At 40.4% G+C, this 23,807-nt stretch overlaps 1 protein-coding gene across 6 annotated transcripts in view; it reads left to right on the forward strand.

The window, feature by feature from the left end:
* Positions 1–23,807, forward strand: part of FRMPD4 (FERM and PDZ domain containing 4) — a 310,006-nt gene that overhangs the window by 28,112 nt on the left and 258,087 nt on the right. For 2 of the 6 annotated variants that reach the window (XM_062603850.1, XM_062603854.1), the window contains exon 1: positions 4,867–5,028. The exons of the other annotated variants lie outside the window; for them this stretch is intronic. The gene's annotated coding sequence lies outside the window, so the exon portion shown is untranslated. Of the gene's footprint in view, positions 1–4,866; positions 5,029–23,807 lie in introns of those variants that run through there. 6 annotated transcript variants of the gene reach the window in all.

The raw sequence follows: 23,807 nt of genomic DNA on the forward strand, positions 1-23,807 counted from the left end.
AAATCCCCAAAGGCAAAAGGAACTGTCTTATAATGTTAACAACGTTTGTATTTAGCACAAGAAACCGAAACTGGTGGAAAATACTGGTACCTAATGAAGCCTTAACCACTTCTTTTATCCAAAGATAGGAAGCAATTGGCAAAGGAGTTTAAAATACTTAGCACTTGTTTTCATGAGTTAATTTCATTATGTCCTCATGTCTTCACTTTTAGACTCCTCATGTTTGAAATAGTACATTGTTGTTTTTTTTTTAAACTTTTTTAATATTATTTGTTTTTCAATTAAAAAAATAAAAAGATTTGTTGGGGTAACCTGGAAGTGCTGTATGATAAGAATGTCCAATTTTTTTCTATTAAGAACATTTTCTGCATTACTCAGTGAAAATAAATTACTCTGAGCAATTTCTGCTTATGTTATGTCAAAACTGGTGAATCACAATACAGAGCAAAATGTTGACAGAGCATCTTTGTCTTTATGTGCACAGTCCTTATATTTTTTTTTGTGGCACTCCTGTATTTCTGTCTGTGCGGGTGGGATATTTCTCTGACAAAGATTAGCTGCTCAATATTTCATTTTGCCCACACCACCTCTGCTTCAGATTACCTGTGTCCATATTCTGCAGTGTGTGTAGAATTTCTTGTTTCCACAAAGCTGCTCTGGGGTCCTCCTATCATTGTATCTGCGTACTTAAAACTATTCTACACTGCTGCTGTAAGATTAGACAGCTTTTTATTGTCTGTTTACAGAAGGAGAATTGAGGTATGGAAAGATTAAGGCTAAGTCACTTGAACTTCCAGGTCTTTGTGTGGAACACGTAGATCTGATTTTTCACTGCACTTGATGTTTTTGTAGCTCTCTCCAAATAATGACAAACTTGGTAGCTGTTGTGGCATTCCCTATACCCCCCTTCAAGTCTGGTCAAAAATATGTTTTTAAAATACGTATTTTCCGTTATCTTGGGCAAATGCCAGAATCCAATCCTTTCTGCCAAGAGAAGGCTTTGTTCCAGTGCTTGGCCATCTTTCCTTTATGTGATCAGTGTTGTTACCTCTGTAGGAGTTGCAACTGCTTAGCTCTTCTGCAAGAAAAAGCCTCCCTTCAGCATCTGCCAAGGACAAGCCCCACAGCTGTAGTTTGTAGACACTTTGGCTCAAATGATATGGGAGATCCTGTGTATTTGTCCTGATTATTCTGTGGATCCAGATTTACCCACTTTCTGTCCATCCTTCCTTCCGTGCATCCTTCTGACTTTTTATTAAATGCATCATCCACTGTATCTTTTTATTAATAATTTATTAACCTTTATAACATTATTATAATAATTATTATAATTTATTATCCTTTTATTAAACATGTCATGCAGTAATCTTTTCATATGTCATATATTGAATCTTAAGATCCAGAATTTGAGTAGCTGACTGTTACATTCTATGTTTGTAATGGAGATAGAAAATGTAGGACCCTTTTAGACTTCACAACTGCTCACAATTGCATCTTTTGACTCCAGGCTACTCCCTGCTTTGTTTCCAGCTTCTACCACTACTAGAGTTCTTAGGTAAGGTAGCAGCAAGATACAGAGTATTGACAGGTACCTGGTGTCAGAATATACCTGTCTCCTTGACACTTCCATACTACTTTTCTCTAACCTGCTTTTGTGTTTGCTGCCTCTGCCACCTTGTTTCATTTCTGCATGGCAGTGAGTCGCTGTTGCAGCACTGCGTGCTCAGTTTTTGTGCCATTTGCTGCAATGGCTCCTGGTCAAGAGGATGAGCAACCATTAAGTGAAATCCAGCTCAGCTGCTTCAGCTTAGAAGTGGAACACCCTCAGTAGCTCTCTGGGACTAGTGCATGCCTTATTCAAAGGATGCGTGGATGGCAGGTAAAGAAGTATATGATAGTTTTCGTCATTTGCAGTCAGAAGAAAAGAGTGCTGCAAGCCTCCCCAAAAGGATGCCCATCACTAAGATTCTTTCCTGCCACCTATTTTTCCATCTTAAAAAGGCTGCGAACTTAATTACATTTTCAGGACAATAGCAGCCATGCTGCTTCAGAGCAAGGAGTCTGATTAGCCTAGTTAGCAAAACTGTATTTACCTTACATAGAATTAAGTCTATAAGCTGTGTGCAGTGAAATGCTGAAGTATTTACTGGGAAGGGGGAGGAATATGGAAAAGCACAAAAATATTTCTTGCTTCCAAAAATCAACCCTGGGAGAAGGAATATGATAAGGATGGGGGAAAGCCTGTTATATTTTGATGTATGTATGATGAAATTGTGCAATAAAATACAGACTGTGTTACACATAAAAAAAAAGCTGTGTGGACCCTCCCTGCTTGCATTTTTTTTTTTTTTTTTTCTTGTGTGATCCTTTCTGAGGAACAAATATTTTAATACTGCTGGGGGGTAGTAGCTACTGGCTCAACCATAGTGATATGGCTAATGACAGAAGTTAAGATTATTCTGCTGCACTTTCAATCCGTATCTTGTTTTCTGTTTCCATGGATATCTCAGATTCAGGAAGAAAGCTAATGTAGAATTAGCATTTCCCAATGTATGAGTAACTTTGCAAGAAAATTTCTGTTGAGGTTAATAACTGATTCCTCCTTTTTAAAGAATCTGCTTTTGTAGCTTCAATACTGTATTATTAGCAGTATGACTATAGTGATTTATTATCACTAATATTTTTTTGTAGTGTAAAGTAATATGATTTAATAGCACAATATTCTGAATTACATGGAGCTATAAATCCAATACAAAAGCTACTGGTATCATCCTTTATAAAGCAAAACTTAGTCAAGGTGTTCGGCTTTGAGTTCAGTTGGTCACAGTGCTTAATTGTGGCTATCACTGTACCCCCTCTCACTGAAGCAGAAGAACTTAACTGTTATCGAAAAAACTTTGCAGCACACATAATAATTATTGTGGTGTTACACATGCTTAAAAATCTTGTTGAAATAAAGTACTATAATTATTCAGTTTTATTCACAGAAGCAGGTTTTATCTTTTGTTACATAAGTACTCGCAGATCTCAAGAGTTTGTACTGTGACCTTATGGGGTTATTTATCTTGTTTCTTGTATGCACTAGAGCTTGTGTCCTTTAATCTGTATTTGCTGAGAAGCTGACAAATTGCCTCTTCTGCAACAAACTTTCTTTTTTTTTTGTGTGCAATCCATGTTCTGATTGATGTATTAAAGGTTTTGTAAAAAAAAAAAAAATAAGCCGTCTGTATCAGTATTTGCTTATGAATCATATTTTATGCTATATTCATTAAATATATGTTGCAACCTTATAAACATTCAGCTGCTGTATATAAGAATATATACTTAACTGAGTGTTTAAATGTGTTCTAGCATGTTAGGATGGGCTAAATGAGGTGCCTTTTTCATCTCTTTCATCTGCGTCTTTCCTTTGTTTGTTGAACTGAGGCTTTGAGATCCAACTACGTAAAGCATTGACAAATTGACGGAGATTAAATAAATCTGATTTATTTGATTTTCTTGTGTGTAAGTAGGTCTGAAGGACTGAGAACAAGGAAGCTGCTTACAGTACAGAAAGTCTTCTGAAACACTGGAATAACTGTTGCTGATATGCGATCTTATTCTGCACCAGAAGATTGATTAAAAAAAATTTACTTCAGCGTCACTAGAGCTTGCGTGAATGAAGTCAGTGCTAAGCTTTGATGACAGAAGAATGCACCCAAATTGCCCTTTCAGATTTTAAGTACTGATGTAAAACCAGAGGTTCACAATTTAAAATTTCAATGGGAGACAGACTCCTTTCCACAATTACATCAGAAGCAGTTTTGAAACTGCTTTGCTGCTTAAGGTTGCACACTCTCCTGTCTCCCTCGTAAGAACATTAGTGACAAAAATAGGCAATTTTATCCTGAGTTTGTAAAATATTTGCTTAGGCAAATTCGAAGCCAGTATTGCTGGAATATGGCTGACTAAATCAGGAAGGAATGATACCAAAACAGACCAGGTGGAAGGCATCACATAGAGCAATGATACATTAGATTACACTGAAGTATTTCAAAGTACAGTCTGGTTATTCATTAAGACTTTGCTTCAAACTTTTCTAAGAGGCAAAATGTTTTATTCTTTGTTAAAATAAAAGAAAAAATATGTGTTTTAAGAAGTCTTGAAATTAGCCAAATATTTGCTGTGCATGTACGCATATGTATATGATTTCCACTTTCTTCCTTTTTATAATGGATTTATGAAATCTTCCTCATTGGTATAATTTCTTATGCTGTAAGCCTCAGGTAGAATCACAACCCCCTTTTTATTATGCTGCCTAAATAAATTAATATTTATAATGAGGCAAAAATAACTCTGTAGACTAAAACATTGATATAAAATCCTTCATGTAGTTGAGAACCATATTACTTTTTCCCTAAAATCTTGGTGTTGCTGATCTCCTGTAATGTGCGCCCTTTTCTGTTTCACACTGCTTTCTCAGCCTCTGATTTTGTGCAGGTTGAGTGAGGATGTACTCCAGATAAGTGCAGTCTGTTCATGAAAATATGACAGTGTTGCAGCCTCATATACTGCTGTGGACAAAGCACTGGGATTCAAGAAAGATGTAGACCTGTTGGTTTAGGGAAAAGAAACAGATAATAAGACATCTAAGAAAAGTGATCTTTTGAGAAGTCTGAACAAATTGTGCTTATTTACTGATGGGAGGCAGATGACAGGAGAGAGGCAATAATGTGCTTTCTGTTCATAGTGCACAGGACAGTAAGCTTAAAATGCAACTAAAAGGATGTGGGTTAGGTATTAAACAAAGGGGGGGGGACACATAAGCAGGAAATAAAGGCAGAGGACTTTCACGAGGCAGTAATAGCGAGTGCTGGAATAGATTGCCTGAAGACTGAGGAACAGATTGGAAAAGTCTCTGTCTGGATTGCCTTGGGACAGGACTTGAGCTACCTCACCTCTTCACATCCTCCTCTGTGCCTTTATTTTATTTTTATCTTTTGTATTTTTCAGATTAGTACTTGCATCCCTGAAGGATCCATACCTTCTGTAAGTCCAAATTTTATATGAATATATGGTACTCTGAAGTTCCCAGTTCTTTATTTGCATTAAAATTTTGCAGGCTAGTAAGTCCTGCTGCCTGATTCTTGTTTGTATTTTGGCGTTGATGCTCTCCAAACTGGGATAATTTTTGTGCCGTTTCCACTTCTGTGTGCTGGAGGAGCAGCTCTTTACCTAATGGATTGGTTTCCTACAAAGCAGTCATGAAACAATTCTATTTCAGAGGTCAGTTCTCTTTCGTCACTTAATCTCTTTCCAGATGCACCCTTGGAGGACAGGTGATGTTAAGGAGGAGATGAATGGCTGGGAAATGCCAATTTAGGGGCATAAGATGCATTTACATTCAGACTGGGAATATACTTGCCGCCTGTGAGTCAGCAGTGTCAAACTACTATGCAGCAGAACAGAAAACGATAAAATAAAAAGGACAGAAATGACAAAATGAGTGCAAATTATGTAATCAATGTTTCTTCTTTTATCAAGATAGTTATTTCAAACCTTTAATGAGCTTTGCCAGCCAGAAGTAACATTTTGAAGTATTTATAATAATGATCATTCCTTGAATTTTTTTAGTTTTAATATAGCATTAATTTTTCGTAATGCTGTATTAATGCCTAGATGACATTTGTCACAGCTATGAAGTAGTAGAAGTACTGAAAAAGGTTAAATATGCATTTTAAGATACACGTGAAAAGAAAAGCCTTTTTTGCTACACAAAATGAGACCATATCAGGGAAATACATTGTTAAAAGACGGAGATTCCTTGGTCCTGTGTAGAAAGGCTGGGTGACTTACCAAAAATGGGATATCTCTTCATAATTGAGTTGTATGATCCAATGTGATTTGTTACTGCTAATTTATTTATCTTGGCATTGATTCATATGCCCTGTCAATTTTAAGGTCTTGCAGGACCATTACATCATATGGGTTAAACTCTAATAACTAAACTATCTAACCCATAATATAGGATTTTTTCTGACTTTACGCAGCTACCTTTGTAAACTACCTCTGTAAGCTACCTACTACCTTAAGCTGGTACTTGCCATAGAGTGCAGCTTCTAGAAGTGTTTGGTCTTCATTGCAGACATGGAAGGACAAAGAAGCCACATTTCACTCTTAACTTCATCAGTAGTTAATGACTCTCATTGCTGAAAAATGTGATTAAGCTCTATTTCTAATATGAATTTGTCTGGCTTCAGTTTCCAGGCATTGCTTCTGGTTTCTGCTTCAGAGCTCCAATGCTTTATTCTTAGTGAGATGTTTATACTCTCTAATGAAGTCACCTTTCAATTCTCTTGTTCAAAACTAATCAGGCAGCTCTTTAACTCTTCCTGTAAGACATTTTCTCTAGCCCTTTGTTATTACTGTATCTATATGAATTGTTTTGGTGGTATTTTTATAAAAAGGTTTAAAAGAAGAACTGTACATACGCTGTTAACATCCACCTCCCCAGTGCAATGCAACATACTAAAATCAATACTCTCGCTGTTTTCCTGTTGAGCAAAGGATTGCTTTATGCCTTTTCATTTCTGTGTCATTATCCTAGGAGTTCAGATTCACGTGCTAGCTCACTAGGAGTTTTTTGGAGATGTTCCTTTTCAGAACATGAGTAGAGTTCTACAGAATAGGTTAGAATATTTTACATCCAGCTATAAACTTTGTATTATTTCCCTGGTCCCTCTGCCAGCTGTGGCTTGTATCGGCAGCAACTGTTTGTCTTCTGGGTCACTGTTACACTGCTAAATGGCAAAGGGCCAAGAAGTGTCCTCAGTGGGTCCTTCTTAGTTGCTATTTCATGTTAAATAAAGTTGGGGGTTTCTTTTTATATTTTTAAATGCTATTTTTTTTAAATCAAAATAATGAGAAGATAAGTCATTTGTCCTTGAAAATGCCAGATATATTGTGTCAACTTTCATCTCACATTTTGTATTAAATTCACCTTTTTTAGCTGTGGATTTCCTGTCTACATACATACATTTAATGCTGCCAGTCATATATTTGGATTTATTAATGTAAATAATTATTTTAAAATTTAATAATATCTGAAATGGCTGTCCCTAACTAAGATTAATGAGGAAATCCTCATTCTAGTGATGCTCAGAGCAAAATTCCCATTGCCTTCTCTGGGGCATGTATTTTACAGACCTGGGCCTGTATGTGTGGAGCCTCCATATCCAGAGACTTTAACTAGCATCTATATATAGTTTTGATTCCATACTTAATAATTTAGTGTATTTAACAATTTAATATTAATGTAGAAAAACAATAGGTCTCTGCTTTTCATGCTGGCCAATTAAAAAATAATGTCTTAAGAAATATTTTGCTTTTTTAAGTATTTGAGTATATCTGAAATTGGGAGACTTGGAGAAAAATATTTGCCTTTCCTTTCTGTGATGAAAGTTACCTTATCACTCCTCTTGTGGTTGCAGAGCAAACGCATGTAAGTGCAGACAAGAGCAAAGTGGGATGTTTAACAGCCCACAAGTGTTTAACCCCACTTAAGTGGGATCTGTAGCTTACTTTCAGTGCCTAATTGGGTGTTACAGTCCCTACGAAGTGGGACTTGGCAGGTTGATTCAGTTCAAAGCCGTGCCAGTATGACCACTGGGGTTCAGTACTTGTGAAGGGTAGTCTGGTGTTCCCAGGGGAGCTGCCTGGAGCTGTTAGGAAGATGGGTGATGCCAGGGATGTGTTTGCTGCCCACCCTTCATGGCAGGTGGATGAAGGAGGAGCTATGCTTGATGTAGCTCTAAAGGGTGGGGGGCCAACACCTTGATGGGCAGTTGGTTATTGGAGACCTTTTCTTGGAGGTAAGTACATTGGTTGTGTGGTTTGGTCTTTTAAAAAAGTGTGAAGGATGTTTTTTTGTAACTGCACGACAGTGAGCAAATTAAGACATTAGGGTTTTAGCTCTCCTCCAGCACAAATGGATTCAAACCCACATGTCCTTCTCGCAGGGGAGAGACCCTGCTGTTGTTTAAGGGCAGATGGAGGAGGGAGAGGGAGAGAGGGAAGCAGGGAAGAAGGATGCCTTCTGTTCTTTCCTTTGACTATTAAGTCACTTAAGGTTTTCATTGTGTTATGGAGTTCTGCTTTATTGCAATAGTTGCTATTTGACAATTTCTTGTAAAAGCATTTCCCTGTTTTACAGCATTTTATCATGGTCCTGCTTTTATTTTTTTGTTTGTTTTTGTTTTTTTTTTTAGCCTCACATGTGAGTAGAAATGCTATCTAGGTTTTAGAATTATTTTCTTCTTTTCATTCAGCATCCCTGTGGACAATCATCACTCTTAGGATGCAGAATTATACTAAATCCAGAATACTGTTTCTTCCTATGCTTTTTAAAAAAAGAATTTAGAAATGTTTATAGTAATTCCTATAGATTTGTTACTAGTACAATTCATCACTTTTTTGTAATTGCTAGTTTTTAAGTTACTGCCATTAATTTCCTACTTATGTTTGAAAAATTGTTACCTTCCTAAACTTAAAGCAATAGATACAAAATGACTGGAGAGGTTTCACATGCCTTTTGCTTCTCACATTGACACTTTTTTTACTTGCTTTACAGTTTACTTGTAATTATACTCCACATTCATACTTCACTACTAATTGTTTTAGTAGTGGGAGTCACTTAGGTACTTTCATTTGGATCGATGCTGCCTACTGCAATGGGTTTATTGTACAGGAGGTAGATGTTTAAATTGTGCCACTCTCCCTTAAGTGCCCCTGCCTACAGGAAAGAGGTACAACAGGAAAACACATTTCATTCAATTAAACTCAAACCTCATTTTTTTTCCCTTGGTGTAGCAAATTTGGACATACCTGTCTTCAGGATGCCATCGGTTTCATTTGCACCTACAGCTCAGCTTGCATACTCGTGTATTTTGTGCTCTTCCCTAACATGTGGAATGTTAAGGAAGTAATGCATTATCAACATGCAGCAGCATATGAATATGAAGAAGCTGGAAGCACAAGTGAATGTTAGTGTAAAATGAAAGTCATAAGAAACATTTGGCTTGCTAGTTTTCATTTTCTTTATTCTTTTTTTTTTCACTTGGCCCCACCATTAAGCATATTGAAATGTGTTACCAAATTTAGCATTTGATTTATGTGAAAGACTGCTGCCTCAGGATTCAGCTGCAGCTTGCGGAGATGTAGGCTCTGGATTTGGGTCATTCTTAACTACACTGGAAAAGCCCCAGGGAATGAGAAAGCTTTGCTATTGTCTCAGAATGAATTTTACCCTATGGGTCCTCCTCCCACCCTAGGATAAGTATGAACAGTTCTGTCACCCTGGGGTTTTTTTGGTTGGGGTGTGGGTGGGTTTCTTCGTGGTTCTGTTGTTTTATTTTAAACTTTTGTGCTATCATAACTGGTGGATGAAAAACAACCCTTCCATTTGGGAGCAAGAAGTCCTGGTATATGCAACGAGATATAATTCATAAATGTTCACAGAAGATTCTTTTAGCCAACTGTTTATAAATTCTGGTCTTAGAATTGTGTTTAAAGGAACAGTGTTTAAATTCTTATTAGGTACTGGATATACTTCTAAAGCTCAGGCTTTGTGTATAATATGCACACAGTATTAGAACATAATATTTATTATGTTTTTGTAGGTCCGGAGGGGGAAGAAGGGTGCAAAATACATGTAGTGAAGGCTGTCTTAAATTACTTCAGTGGTGGAGGGGTGAAGGAACATTTTCATCTTAGACCTGTGGGCTGAGTTTGTGAGGAACGTTTCTGGGAGGAGAGTAGGTACATACTGAAATGCATAATGATTCAAAGTTTGTTAGTAAAAGCCATGTGGAGAAGTTGCTAATTTGGGGCTGATAGGTCAGCTCTGGGAGTTCTTTACAACCTGACAAACTTGTTTCCTGGTAATTTTACATATTCCAATTATGTTGGAGGGAAATTTAATTGGAATCATACTAGAAATTGCATCCAGTAAGGAAGAGTTAGGGAATACAGAGTTTTAAAATTTGTGTATAAAAGCAAAAGATAAAGCAGGAAATGTGACTCTGGGGCAATTTAAGTGATATGCCAAGGTGGGCAATCCAGGCATGGGCATGGTGACTTCTCTCAAGGGTCTGCTGGACTTCTGTAAACTTCATATATTATTTCTGGGTGTCAGGAAGGTTGTGCGTGTGGTTTTGCTTGTTTGTTTATTTGTTTTCCCCCAATTTGCAAATACTTCCTGAGTCATCTGACAAAATCGGTTATGCTGCCACAGTGCAGAAAGGCTCGCAGGGCTGTACAGTTATAGGTGAGGCTGTGTTTTGGCATGCTGAGTTGTGATGGGGAAGGAGGGGAGCCAGGCTGACTTTTTGATTACTTATGTGTTTGTGGGAGGAGATTTTTAGAGGAAAGAAAATATTATTTGCAGCAAATCTCTTTATAAACTTTGGGTTAGTGAGGCACAAGAGTCTGCAATACCATTAAATGTTCTAAAAATAATTTATCAGAAAGACAATTGTCTTTCTATCTCTCCTATGGTTTCAGTTGTCTCGGTGCTAAAAAACAGCTTTGTAGATGTGTGACAGAGGTGCAGGATACCAATCCTATTCTAAGTAGACAATGATTTTATTTTATTAATGTAAGTGAAAGCATTTGTCAGAGCAATCCCAGGCACAGGAACAGGTTGGGCAGAGAAGAGATTCAGAGCAGCCCTGAGGAGAAGGACTTGGGGGTGTTGGTCAATGAGAAAATGAACATGAGCCGGCTTCAGTGAGTGCTTGCAGCCCAGAAAGCCAACCGTATCCTGGGCTGCTTCAAAAGAAGTGTGACCAGCAGGTCGAAGGAGGTGATCCTGCCCCTCTCCTCTGCTCTTGTGAGATCTCACCTGGAGTATTGCGTGCAGTTCTGGTGTCCTCAACATAAAAAGGACATGGAACTGTTGGAACAAGTCCAGAGAAGGGCCACGAGGATGATCAGGGGACTGGAGCACCTCCTGTATGAAGATAGGCTGAGAAAGTTGGGGCTGTTCAGCCTGGAGAAGAGAAGGCTGCTTGGAGACCTCATAGCAGCCTTCCAGTGTCTGAAGAGGGGCTACAGGCATGCTGGGGATGGACTCTTCATTAGGGACTGTAGTGACAGGACAAGGGGTAACGGGTTAAAACTTAAAGAGGGGAAGTTTAGATTGGATATAAGGAGGAAATTCTTTCCTGTTAGGGTGGTGAGGCACTGGAATGGGTTGCCCAGGGACGTTGTGAATGCTCCACCCCTGGCAGTGTTCAAGGCTGGGTTGGACAGAGCCTTGGGTGACATGCTTTAGTGTGAGGGGCACTCAACCCCATGGCAGGGGGGTTGGAACATCTTAAGGTCCTTTCCAGCCCTAATGATTCTATGACTCTGTGTTTTTTAAACACACCATTTGAATTCTTTGTCTCGCTTTTTGAGTTTTATAGGCGTGGTTAAAAATTGACAGTAGATATTTCAAGCTCCTTTCAGTTAATGCCTTTCACAGAAATTATCACCCATTAGCTAAGGAGACATAGGAGTGTGACCGTGCTCAAGATGGGTTCATTTAAATCAAAGGTGAGCAACCTAAGTGCTATGGTAAACTGGCTCCTGGTGTAGCAGGAATTTGTGTGCCCCTACAGGGCAGTGAGAGGGTGGCTCTTCAGTCTGGGCAGTGATGCATTTTGGAGAAGGCAAGTGTCACCAGAGGGCTCATCTGTAGACCTCACAAACTCTAGGAAACTGGTAGCAGGTCCCTCTCAAGCTGTGGTTCACAGTTTTTCCCTCTGAATGGCAGCCGGTGGGGACCGGAAACAGTCTATCACAATATGCTGTTTGGAATAAATGTTTGAAATTACTGAACCGTAATTTAAATCTCCCTGAAGCCAAGTGCAGAACTTCATAGTTGTGCAATTTTCTCTTTATGTAAGTTCTTTGCTTTGTCCTTTCCCCATCTTCCTTACAAGCAAAACAGAGAATGGTGAACACAATGGAAAGAAATGTGCTTTCGGAAATGGAAAAGCAGGGGAAGTAGATAGAAACCTGTTGTTTTTTTTTTTAAAGAATCAGTGTTACAAAATAAACATTGGAGTGAAATGTTAAAACATTGTCTTAAGGTTGGCCACTTCTCCAAGAGCAGAATAAGGAACTAACCTTTTTAGACAGTATGTCATCTGATAAGACAGATTTATATGACATACTGCTTTTAACTGATAAATTGAATAATCAGTTGTCGTTTATCTCAAGATTTAAATAAGATTTATATTGTATATGTGTCGTGGTTTAAACCCAGTCAGGTAACTTGTTCACTCACTCCCAGTGAGTGGTGCCGAGCTGACAACAATCAAGGTCCGTGTCCCCCTCCCACAGGGGCTCTCCCCTTCCCCGCTCCCGGAGGAATGGGGAGGAGGATTGAAAGAGTGCAACTCCTATGGGTTGAGACAAGAACAGTCCAGCAACCAATGTACAACGCAAATCACCACCGCTACCACCAACTACAACACTGATAAGGGAAAATAACAAGGGAAGAGAATACGATACCACCGGCCAAGTAAACGAGTTCCACCCAGAAGCCCGTGTCCTTCCGGGTAACTCCCAGTTACCCCCCACCCCGGCCATGACGTGCTGTGGTATGGAATACCTCCCTGGCTAGCCCGGGTCAGGCGCCCCATCTCTGCTTCCTCCCGGCTTCCCCTCCTCCCTGGCAGAGCATGAGCCTCACAAAGTCCTTGGTCAGGGTAAACATCACTTAGCAACAACTGAAAACATCGGCTTCACCAACACTGTTCCCAGGCTGGAAGTCAAAACACAGCACTGCACCAGCTACCACAAAGGAAAAAACATGACTGCTACTGCTGAACCCAGGACATTATGCTATCACTAGTATATATAAAATGAGACATCTCTTTTGATGCTGTGTAATGCAGTGATTTTCATGGTATGCTTCCTCCATCAATGCTTCTTTTACCCCTTCTTTTACTGAGTTACAATCCCTCAGGTATTGTCACTTCTGTTTATCCAGGATCATGAAACTCAAAAAAATATAGGTGTATGCATCACAGTTAAGAGTGGAGGCTCATACACTCGTGTTTCTTTTACCATTTTTGTCTTATGTTTTAAAGGAACAAGCAGGAGAAAAAAAGATGAAAATGAAATTTGGGAAACAATCAGCTAAAATTCTTTTAATGAGAAACTTTGAATTAAGAAATATACCGTTTAACTGAATTTCTTGCCTAACACCAATCTCTAAGTGCAGTTAAAATGTTAAGAATATGTTAATAAAAGGTTAAAAGGGAGTGTTTCAGAAATGTGGATGAGAATATAGTGAGTATATTAAGTGTGAAGGAAGATAAATGAAAATTGAATAATTTTTTTTTGTACAATGAAAAATAAATATTTGAAGCAAATAATAGAAGTCTAACTCTTTAAAAAAAAAGAAAAAGTTCAAGTGCTGGAAGTCTATTAGTGTAAGAGCACTAATACACCCAAGGGAAGGCAAAACAGGAGAGGCCATTTAAAAGAAATGAATTACTAAACTAATGTTGATTCAGATATACGTGATGATGGGAGTGTAACAACAAAAGTTAACACTAGAAAGCTTGTTTGCTAGAGGAAGCCTCCACCACTGAAGGCAGTAGTAAGGAGAACTTGAGAATGTAAATTAAAGATGAGATAGAGAATGTCCAAATCAAGTGTCCTGGGTTCAGCAGTAGCAGTCATGTTTTTTTTTTTTCCTTTGTGGTAGCTGGTACAGTGCTGTGTTTTGACTTCCAGCCTGAGAACAGTGTTGGTGAAGTCGATGTTTTCAGTTGTTGCTAAGTGATGTTTACCCTGACCAAGAATTTTGTGAGGCTCATGCTCTGCCAGGGAGGAGGGGAAGCCGGGAGGAAGCAGAGATGGGGCGCCTGACCCGGGCTAGCCAGGGAGGTATTCCATACCACAGCACGTCATGGCCAGGGTGGGGGGTAACTGGGAGTTACCCGGAAGGACATGGGCTTCCGGGTGGAACTCGTTTTCTTGGCCGGTGGTATCGTATTCTCTTCCCTTGTTATTTTCCCTTATCATTGTTGTAGTTGATAGTAGCGGTGGTGATTTGTGTACATTGGTTGCTGGACTGTTCTTGCCTCAACCCGTAGGAGTTGCACTCTCTTGATCCTCCTCCCCGTTCCTCCGGGTGGGGGAGAACCCCGGTGGGGAGGGGACACGGGCCTTGATTGTTGTCAGCTCGGCACCACTCACTGGGAGTGAGTGAACAAGTTACCTGATTGGGTTTAAACCACGACAGTTCTTTTTGGCGCCCAACGTGTGGCACGAGGGTTTGAGATAAGAACAGATCTGACTGGATTGATAGTCACTCGTCACAATGCTGATTTATTGGCTCTCAAGGTTGTTCCTCTTGATCTCACAGTTTCAGTATATAGTATCTTACGTCCATCCGGTATTTGCTGTATTAGTGTTTTTCAAGTGTGGGGCTTGGGCTAAGGTTTTTGTCCCATTGTACTTTATGGTAATGACTTGTAATACAATAGAATCATTGATCATGAAACTGATCTGGCTTATGTTCCCAGTGTGGTCACCACCTTTATACTTTGGGAGGTATATGATGGAGGTGCTTAGCAATTACACATCTTTTTTCTCCTTCTCAGGTGCTCAACCTGTGAAGGAGACATTCTTGTACCCTCCCAGTAGTCAGATCTGTTCTTATCTCAAACCTCCAAAGCTGAAGTAGGTTTTCCATCCCACTTTGTCATGTCTTCTCCGTGATCCAGCAGGTAAAACCATAGGGTACCCCGTGGCGTATACCTCCTGTATCTCCTCTCTTGAACAATAGGACACCTTTTGTTAATAGCTGAGATGTGTGTTGGTGCACGTGAGGAGCTGGATAAATCAGATAGATCGTCCCTCAATTGTTCGAGTTCCTGGGACAGTTTTTTCACAGCTGAGATGATGGAAGGGGTGAGGTTGTCTTCGAACTCTCGGAGTTTATGAACCATTTCATCCACTGTTAGTGGTACTATGTCATTCCAGGTTACTGTTGCCAATGAATGGGCATATGATGGCGGTGCATTCCGTGTAAGTTTTCGCCACATGGGTCGTGTACATTCAACTTCATCTGGATCTATAGGTGTATCCCCGTTATTCGGCTTGATGTGATAGAGCATCTCTACGATGGCTGATTCCCTCAGAGATTGGATGCCTTTGTCTATAGTAGTCCACTTGGCTGAACGACTCGTAAGATTGTCCTTGTACGGAAACCTTTCTTTCACAGCTGCCAAGAGCCGCCTCCAAAGGCTGAGGGACTTTTTCTCTCTTGCAATTGCTTTGTCAATTCCCCCTTCTCTAGCAAGTGATCCCAGCTGCTTGGCTTCTGTACCTTCTAGTTCGTGACCATCGGCCCCATTGTCCCAGCATCGGAGTAACCAGGTGATGATGTGCTCCCCTGGTTGATGGGTAAAATATTTTCGCATATTCCGCAGCTCGGTTGAGGTCCGAGGTCGAGAAGTTACCTCTTCTTCTTCTTCTTCTTCTTCGTCATGTGATGATGACTCCTGATCAGATTCTGGACCGGGTGGTGAATTCATTGGTTCTTCATCTCACTTCACCCTTTTTGCCTCCTTTTTGCTTGTTCTCTTGCGTACAGGGGCAACTGATATTGGTACGAAGTGGTCCTCTGGTTTGGCTGCAGTGATTATCACTGAAGCACAGCTCCTCCTGGCACCCCGGTTGCCCGTGCTGGGCTGGATGTTCAAAGGCAGGGTCTCCTCTACACATCATGCAACTGATGCTACATGGAGTAAATGGGCTGCACTAATTACACAATGAACTCGAATAGGAAATCTCAGTCGTCCAGGCATTCTAGAAGTCATCATGGACTGGCCAGAGGGCAAAGATTTTGGAATGTCACCAAAGGAGGAGGTGGTGCGCGCTGAAGAGGCCCCACCATATAATAAACTGTCAGAAAGTGAAAAGCAGTATGCCTTGTTTACTGATGGCTCTTGCCGTATTGTGGGAAAGCATCGGAGATGGAAGGCAGCTGTATGGAGTCCTGGACGACATGTTGCAGAAACTGCTGACGGAGAGGGTAAATCAAGTCAGTTTGCCGAGGTGAAAGCCATCCAGCTGGCCCTGGACATTGCTGAACGAGAAAAGTGGCCAGTACTTTATCTCTATACTGACTCATGGATGGTGGCAAATGCCCTGTGGGGGTGGTTGAAGCAATGGAAGCAGAGCAATTGGCAACACAGAGGTAAACCCATCTGGGCTGCTGCACTGTGGCAAGATATCGCTGCTCGGGTGCAGAACCTGGTGGTGAAGGTACATCATGTAGATGCCCATGTACCCAAGAGTCGGGCCACTGAGGAACACCAGAACAACCAACAAGTGGATAAAGCGGCTAAGATTGAAGTGGCTCAGATGGACTTAGATTGGCAACATAAAGGTGAATTATTTTTGGCCCGGTGGGCCCATGACACTTCAGGCCATCAGGGCAGAGATGCAACATATAGATGGGCCCGTGATCGAGGGGTGAACTTAACAATGGACACTATTGCCCAGGTTATTCATGAGTGTGAAACATGTGCTGCAATTAAGCCAAGCGGTTAAAGCCTCTTTGGTATGGAGGACGATGGTTGAAGTATAAATATGGGGAGGCCCAGCAGATTGACTATATCACACTGCCACCAACCTGCCAAGGCAAGCGCCATGTGCTTACCATGGTGGAAGCAACCACCGGGTGGCTGGAAACATACGCCGTGCCCCATGCCACTGCCCGAAACACCATCCTGGGCCTTGAGAAACAGATTTTGTGGCGACATGGCACCCCAGAGAGAATTGAGTCAGGCAATTTCTGGAATAACCTTATAGATATTTGGGCCAAAGAGCATGGCATTGAGTGGGTATATCACATCCCCTACCATGCACCAGCCTCTGGGAAAATCGAATGGTACAATGGGCTGTTAAAAACTACACTGAGAGCAATGGGTGGGGGAACTTTCAAGCATTGGGATACACACTTACCAAAGGCCACCTGGTTGGTCAACACCAGAGGATCTGCCAACAGGGCTGGCCCAGCCCAGTCAGAACTTTTACATATTGTAGAGGGGGACAAAGTTCCCGTGGTGCATATGAAAAATTTGCTGGGGAAGACAGTCTGGGTTATTCCTGCTTCAGGTAAAGGCAAACCCACTCGTGGGATTGCTTTTGCTCAGGGACATGGATATACTTGGTGGGTAATGCGGGAAGATGGGGAAGTCCGATGTATACCTCAAGGGGATTTGATTTTAGGGGAAAACAGCCAGTGAACTCAATTGTATGCTGTTGCCTGCTGTGTAATACTTTTATAGCCCATCAACTAGATGTCTCCAGGTCACCAGCGACTGGCCCTGACTTCCCTCCAGCCATCATCCCAACAGAGAATGAACTTTGAACATCATGGACCGAATGGACTTGGCAGCATTATAGGGATTGGTCCATGCACTAAGAAAATGATCTTTTCCTCTTGGTCTGTATGTATATGGATGTATATATATGGGAGAGTGATGGTGTATTGAAAATGTGGGATCTGAACACGACATGAATGGTATGGAATAAGGGGTGGATAATGTCCTGGGTTCAGCAGTAGCAGTCATGTTTTTTTTTCCTTTGTGGTAGCTGGTACAGTGCTGCGTTTTGACTTCCAGTCTGAGAACCGTGTTGGTGAAGTCGATGTTTTCAGTTGTTGCTAAGTGATGTTTACCCTGACCAAGGACTTTGTGAGGCTCATGCTCTGCCAGGGAGGAGGGGAAGCCGGGAGGAAGCAGAGACGTGGCGCCTGACCCGGGCTAGCCGGGGAGGTATTCCATACCACAGCACGTCATGGCCGGGGTGGGGGGTAACTGGGAGTTACCCGGAAGGACACAGGCTTCCGGGTGGAACTCGTTTTCTTGGCCGGTGGTATCGTATTCTCTTCCCTTGTTATTTTCCCTTATCATTGTTGTAGTTGATAGTAGCGGTGGTGATTTGTGTACATTGGTTGCTGGACTGTTCTTGTCTCAACCCGTAGGAGTTGCACTTTTTTCGATCCTCCTCCCCGTTCCTCCGGGTGGGGGAGAACCCCAGTGGGGGGGCGACACGGACCTCGATTGTTGTCAGCTCGGCACCACTCACTGGGAGTGAGTGAACAAGTTACCTGACTGGGTTTAAACCACGACATCAAGCTAGATGCATCTCAATGAAAGGATTGTGTAAAGAAGAAGATACCTTTGTCTCTAGGCTGAGGGGAACCAAATCTTTACCTCAGAATGCTCTTGCAAAGCTGATAGTGTTTTTTTTCCTTCCTTCCGATTTCACTTGCAGCCAATGTCAGTACTTGGAGCATTTTACTGTAAGTAAGATGTTCTTCACTTTTTACCACCTTTTATTCTAGAACTTCAATTTTGTGCACTTTTTAGCTCTACTTCGTGCAGCAACATTATATGGTAAGTAATACATTCAACAGTTTTCAAAGCTTGGTCCTAGCAAATTTGTTCTTGCCTTTGACAAGCTTAGAAGTTTGAATGCCTTACCTGATTGAGGTGTATTAGGTGTTTCTTGTATATGCATCTGTGTGAAGCTGTGAATTCTTTGACCTCAGTAATGCTCTCCTGCTAACTGGCTGCTCATAAAATTCCAAAGGTTGTGTGGCACGTGTTTCTCCGAGGAAATGCATCACCTCACTTCTGACTGTATTGATTCTTTTTTATATGAATAACATCAGAAGTTTAGTAATAAATAGCCGATTTAATTTTCTCATTGATGCACCTCTAGACATATGGCATTGCTCTTTTTACAGTTCCTGTAATGTATTGGTCAAAAGACATAGTGATTAATTTACTATGAGAAGAAATTTAGTCTGGTTATCTAGAGATAAATCCTGAAATATTTGGCCTCTGAATGTGAACTTTCTTCCTGGTACTTCCATTGTGGTGTGGCAGTGGAGGATATTTTTTCTTGTGCCTAAGTAGCTTTCTGTCTTGACTCCTGTTTGACAATCGATATTTGGATCTATTTTGTTGTTTTTTTTTTTAGCTATTCAAACTGCTGCCAAGGTACTAATTATATGTACCTTATACTTCTGAGTAGCTTTGTTTCTGTAGTGTTGGAAACATAATTAAAAAAAGTCTCATATATTGGGTCTTTTGTTGTGCTCCTATGCTGTCAAGTTTCTAAATGAATAGTGAACTTAGAGAATTTATTAAAAAATTGTTCTACATTTCTGTAAAAAAAAAAATAAAAAGAAAAAGCCAATATGAAGTTTATCAACACTGATTATTGCAAGAAAACAGTGACCGATCAGCTTTTGTTGTGTTTTCCCTGAGTATAAATGAAAAATTAGATGTCTTAATTTCGTAAAGGAATGCCAACAGTAAGTATTATAATCCCCAGTAAGTACTGGTGCAAAACCATAGGAAAAGGAAAATCCTGGTTCATGCAGCTAATGTAGATAGATTGGTAGAAATTATTCTCTTCTATGGCATTGTGTGCATGACATAGAAAATAAATCATTCTGTCTTATGTGAAGTATTACATAGAATTAGAGATTAGAATCATAGAACATTTTGTGTTGGAAGGTACCTTCAAAAGTCATTTACTTCAACCCCTCTGCAATGAGCAGGGACATCTTCAACTAGACCAGATTGCTCAGAACCACATCCAGCCTGGCCTTGAATGTCTCCAGGGATGGTGCATCCACCATCTCTCTGGACAACCTGTGCCAGTATTTTACTACCCTCATTGTAAAGAAGTTTTTCCTCACGTCCGGACTGAATCTCCCCTCTTTTAGTTTAAAACCATTACCCCTCATCCCATCACAACAGGACCTGCTATAAAGTCTCTCCTCATCTTTCTTATAGGCCCCTTTTAAGTACTGTTACACCTGAAGTTGGAGGAATAAGGGGATGAGTACATTCACTGCCAGAAGTGAGCTATATAAATGGCAGATCACTAATGCTTTTGTTAAAATTTACATAAGGCTCTCATGTGACAGTTTTAGTCTCATTTACTTCATGTATATTCCTAAAGACAAAAGTGAAGTATGATTTTGTTTTGCTCCTATAAACTTGCATAAGCTATATCAGGAGAAAACTTTCAGATAAGTTGTTACTGGCTTTGTTTGTATCAAGTTAATATTTACAGATGTTGCCTTAATTGCTTTTTGGAATGTGTATCAGAAATAGGGCCATAAACTTCTTTTGATATATAGATACATGTAAAATATCTATGTACAATTTCACAGAAAATCAAAATAGAATTTTCTGAGCTGAGATAAAGTTTCAAGTATTTTTAATACTACAGTTACTAAGCATTTTGTAATATAGATAGAATTTAGATATTAATTGCCAGAAGATGACCAAATCCTGAAGTTGCCAGATGTTATGGGGAATTAGAACAAAATAAAGCTTCTGTACCTGCAAAGCAGTCAGACCATCTTGACATACAGATGCAGTTATATTTAGGAGATAGTTGAATTGACTTGTGCTGTGTTATTGGGCTTCAAAGGAAGTGTGTTGGGTAAAACTCTGCACCTTGTTTTGTTTCAGATCAGAAGAGCTCTCTGCCATTGTTTACCTTTTTTTTTAATTTATTTTATTTTTACTCTACCATTTCACATCTACTGAAATCTCCCCTTGCTTTTAAAATAAAGATTCTAAACTGACTAGAGAATTTTGAGTGCCCAACTTGCACTAAGATCTGATTTTTGAGAGGGAACAGCTGCTCCTTATTTTCTGAAAATTGATCTTGTATAAAATGATCTAAGTTCAGTACTTGGAATTATTTCTTTTTCACAAGTCTTTTCCCTTCACCATCCATATATAGAAAAACCCCCAAACATCTGTATACCAAGATTTAGTGCTTCCAAATAAACAAATTTCTTATAAAGGACAAGCCAGATATTCTTACTGTCTGTTCAGGAGTGGATGAATTGTGAAGGAAATGTGAGCAAGGTCATCATAAAGTAAGCACCCAGGTACGTTCAATGTGAACAGTTCTCCTTACTCAGTTGTGCTTGGAGTGTGGACATGGAGGTGTATGTGTGACAGTGCCCTTTGCTCTGTGATCTGATTGCCTGGTGAAGAGCAAAACCACCTTGTTTCATCTCTAACAATGCTCAGCATAGCACCCATTGTGTGAGAACAAGCCATACATCATTCAGTTTGCCTATACCTGTGGGTGCTTCCTCAGCCCAAAAGAATGCTGTGTTGCTGTGTGAGCCTCTTGCCTTGGAGTCATTAGGCATCTCAAGAGCCAGACTGGGGCAGTGTTTAGGAACTCTTTTAAAAACCATAAAGAAAGTTCAGAAGTCATCTGGAAACATACAGTCTTAGCCCTTATGTAACAGATACTTTCCTGACTTGTGCCATTTGAGGGCTTTTGAAAGCCCTGGAGGGTAAGAGATTGTTGATAGCCTTTCAGTGGACAAAGAGCATGGACCTTTGGTCAGCATAATAACATCTGCTTAGCAAAACATTAAATAGTGGGTGAAGGCCAGCTGTGTAGTGTGCTCTTCCCCCATCCATGTATTTTGGTGGCAGACTCAAGAAGGTGTCAGGGACGTAGGGATGAGCTGGTTTACGGAGAGGGCCGTGTTGACAAATCACACCTCACTCATCACTGGGAGGTGGTTAGTCTTTCGCTGCCCAAAGCTGTTGTGTGAAATTGTCCTGCTGCCTCTGCCCCAGCTCTCCTACCCTCACCACATCAGCTTCCTATGGCAAGAGGTCCAATACATGCAGCCAACATCCCTCACAGGTTCTGGAGGCTTGGGGAAGAAAGCAGAGACAGGCATGGGAACAAACCACAGCCTGTGTTTTGGGATCTGATGTCAGTGGCAGTTACCAGCCTTTCCTGTTGCCTGCCTTCCCCAGGAACCTGCCTGCAACTGCCTCTTCTTCCTCTGCAGCTCTATGTATCTGTGCCATGCCTTATCAACGTACAGCCCAAGCTGTGCATGAGTTGTGCTGGGTTGACTTTGCTAGGTAGGTAACTTAATAGAGATGCTTATTCCCTTTCAACGTTAGATGGAGCAAAAAGCTGTTCTCCCCCTCTAAGCCTCAAGAGCTGAGAGATTTTTGCTTAAGCCCCTTGTGGGAGTGAATGAAGCCTCATGACTTCCACGTACTGTGCGTTTATTTCAGTTCAGAAAAATAGAGTGCTCAGCGCACAATCCCAGCATGTTTTACCACCTATTTAAAGTTGCAAAACTATGTGGTAAATGAATATCATCTCTAGTGAAACAGCTTTTACGCATAAACTCAGTCTTTCACGCATGATTTCTACTTTAACCCTCTCAACTTGCCTGAAGAGTTCAGTCAATATGATCAAAGGGATAAATAATTAAATACTTCTTTTTAAGAAGTGGCTTGTTGCCATCAGGAGGTGAGTAGAACTGGTGCCCAATATTTAAGCCTACTACATTGAGAAATGTAGTTCTTGTGATTTTCAAATAATTTTCCATTGGAGCACCTTTACATGCTGTGAAGCTTTCTTTGATGTTTTGTGTGATAGCTGCTTTTAGAAATGTACTTATTTTTCCATTAAATCTTGCTATTCTTTATCTGGGTGTTTGTAAAGGGGGAGTGAAATGAACGTGGAAAGGAGCAGGATGTGCCTGGCTTGTGGTTGCTTTAGTCTGTGTTTTTCTGTATGTGTATACATGTCCCAGTGCATTGTATTCATTTTGCAAGGATCAAAATAGTATTTTTGCTTGATCAAAATAGTATTTCTTTCTGGCTATTATATTTTTTTCCCCTGAGGCTTGAGTTGCATCTGGTAGGCACGGAGTCGTTCATGCTTTTGGTTTGGGACTGAGAGCCAAGTTTGAGACCTGGCTCCTGGATGAGGTTTTCCACTCTTGCTACCTGTCAGTGTTTGGTTAGTTCCTTCCAGTCCTTGTTTTTCATCTTAGTGTGTTTATTGGGGTTTGGTTTTGGTTTTGGTTTTGTTGCTTGGGATTTTTTTTTTTGTCTTTTCTTCCTCCCATCCCCTTCTCTGAGCAAGTACTTGACAGTGAATATTTGATGCTGCAAACAGTTATTCATTTGCAAAGCCACTGGAGCCTCAGACCTACAGCACATCTTTGCAGAAGGAGATTGCTGTAAAACTGACTTGAGGTATTCAGTGTATGAATAATGGTTGAAAATAAATCTTGCTGCATTCTACTTGTCATACCTTATATACAGCTGCGTAGTTGCACTCTATTGTAACAATTTGCTAGCATATTTTTCTGTTCAAATTATGCAGGATTTATTGAGATGGTATTATGTCAGGTGTTTTATATTTTTTATGATGTAAAAGGGTTATGCATTTTAAAAAGACCTTACATACAATTTTAAGATGACCTGCATTAATTTATAAGTCACTGTTCTTGGCTATCTAGTTAATTCACTAAAAAGCACATAATTACTCAGAGTTTTGTTAGAGTAAAAAGGATAAATTGTCTTTTCTTTGTAGTCTTAATGACGGTCTGGCCTCTTTAGGGTTGTCAGATGCCTGTGGTAAGGTGGAATTTTGCTCTGTGAAGGAGACAGAGCTGCTCGATGAGCTTGTCACTAATGTACAAAGCTCTGCAAATTTGTACGAAGCAATTGCAGGAGAAAGTTTTTTTTGAGAATGAAACGAAGATATGATTGGATTTGCTGAGTAGGTCAGTGCTTGGACATAATCATCAATGCATTGACTAAGGGCTGTAGAAAGATGACTTCAGGCTTACAAAAACTAATGTGATCTGTGGATAGCTCTTTTAAGAAGGGGCTTCCATTGCAAACTCAGATTTTAAGTTATTTATCCTCCTGCTG

Source organism: Pezoporus occidentalis, unplaced genomic scaffold (genome assembly GCF_034315485.1).
Source record: "Pezoporus occidentalis ecotype Australia unplaced genomic scaffold, CSIRO_AGI_Poc_V1 ctg81, whole genome shotgun sequence".
In the NCBI taxonomy this organism is placed as follows: Eukaryota; Metazoa; Chordata; class Aves; order Psittaciformes; family Psittacidae; genus Pezoporus; species Pezoporus occidentalis.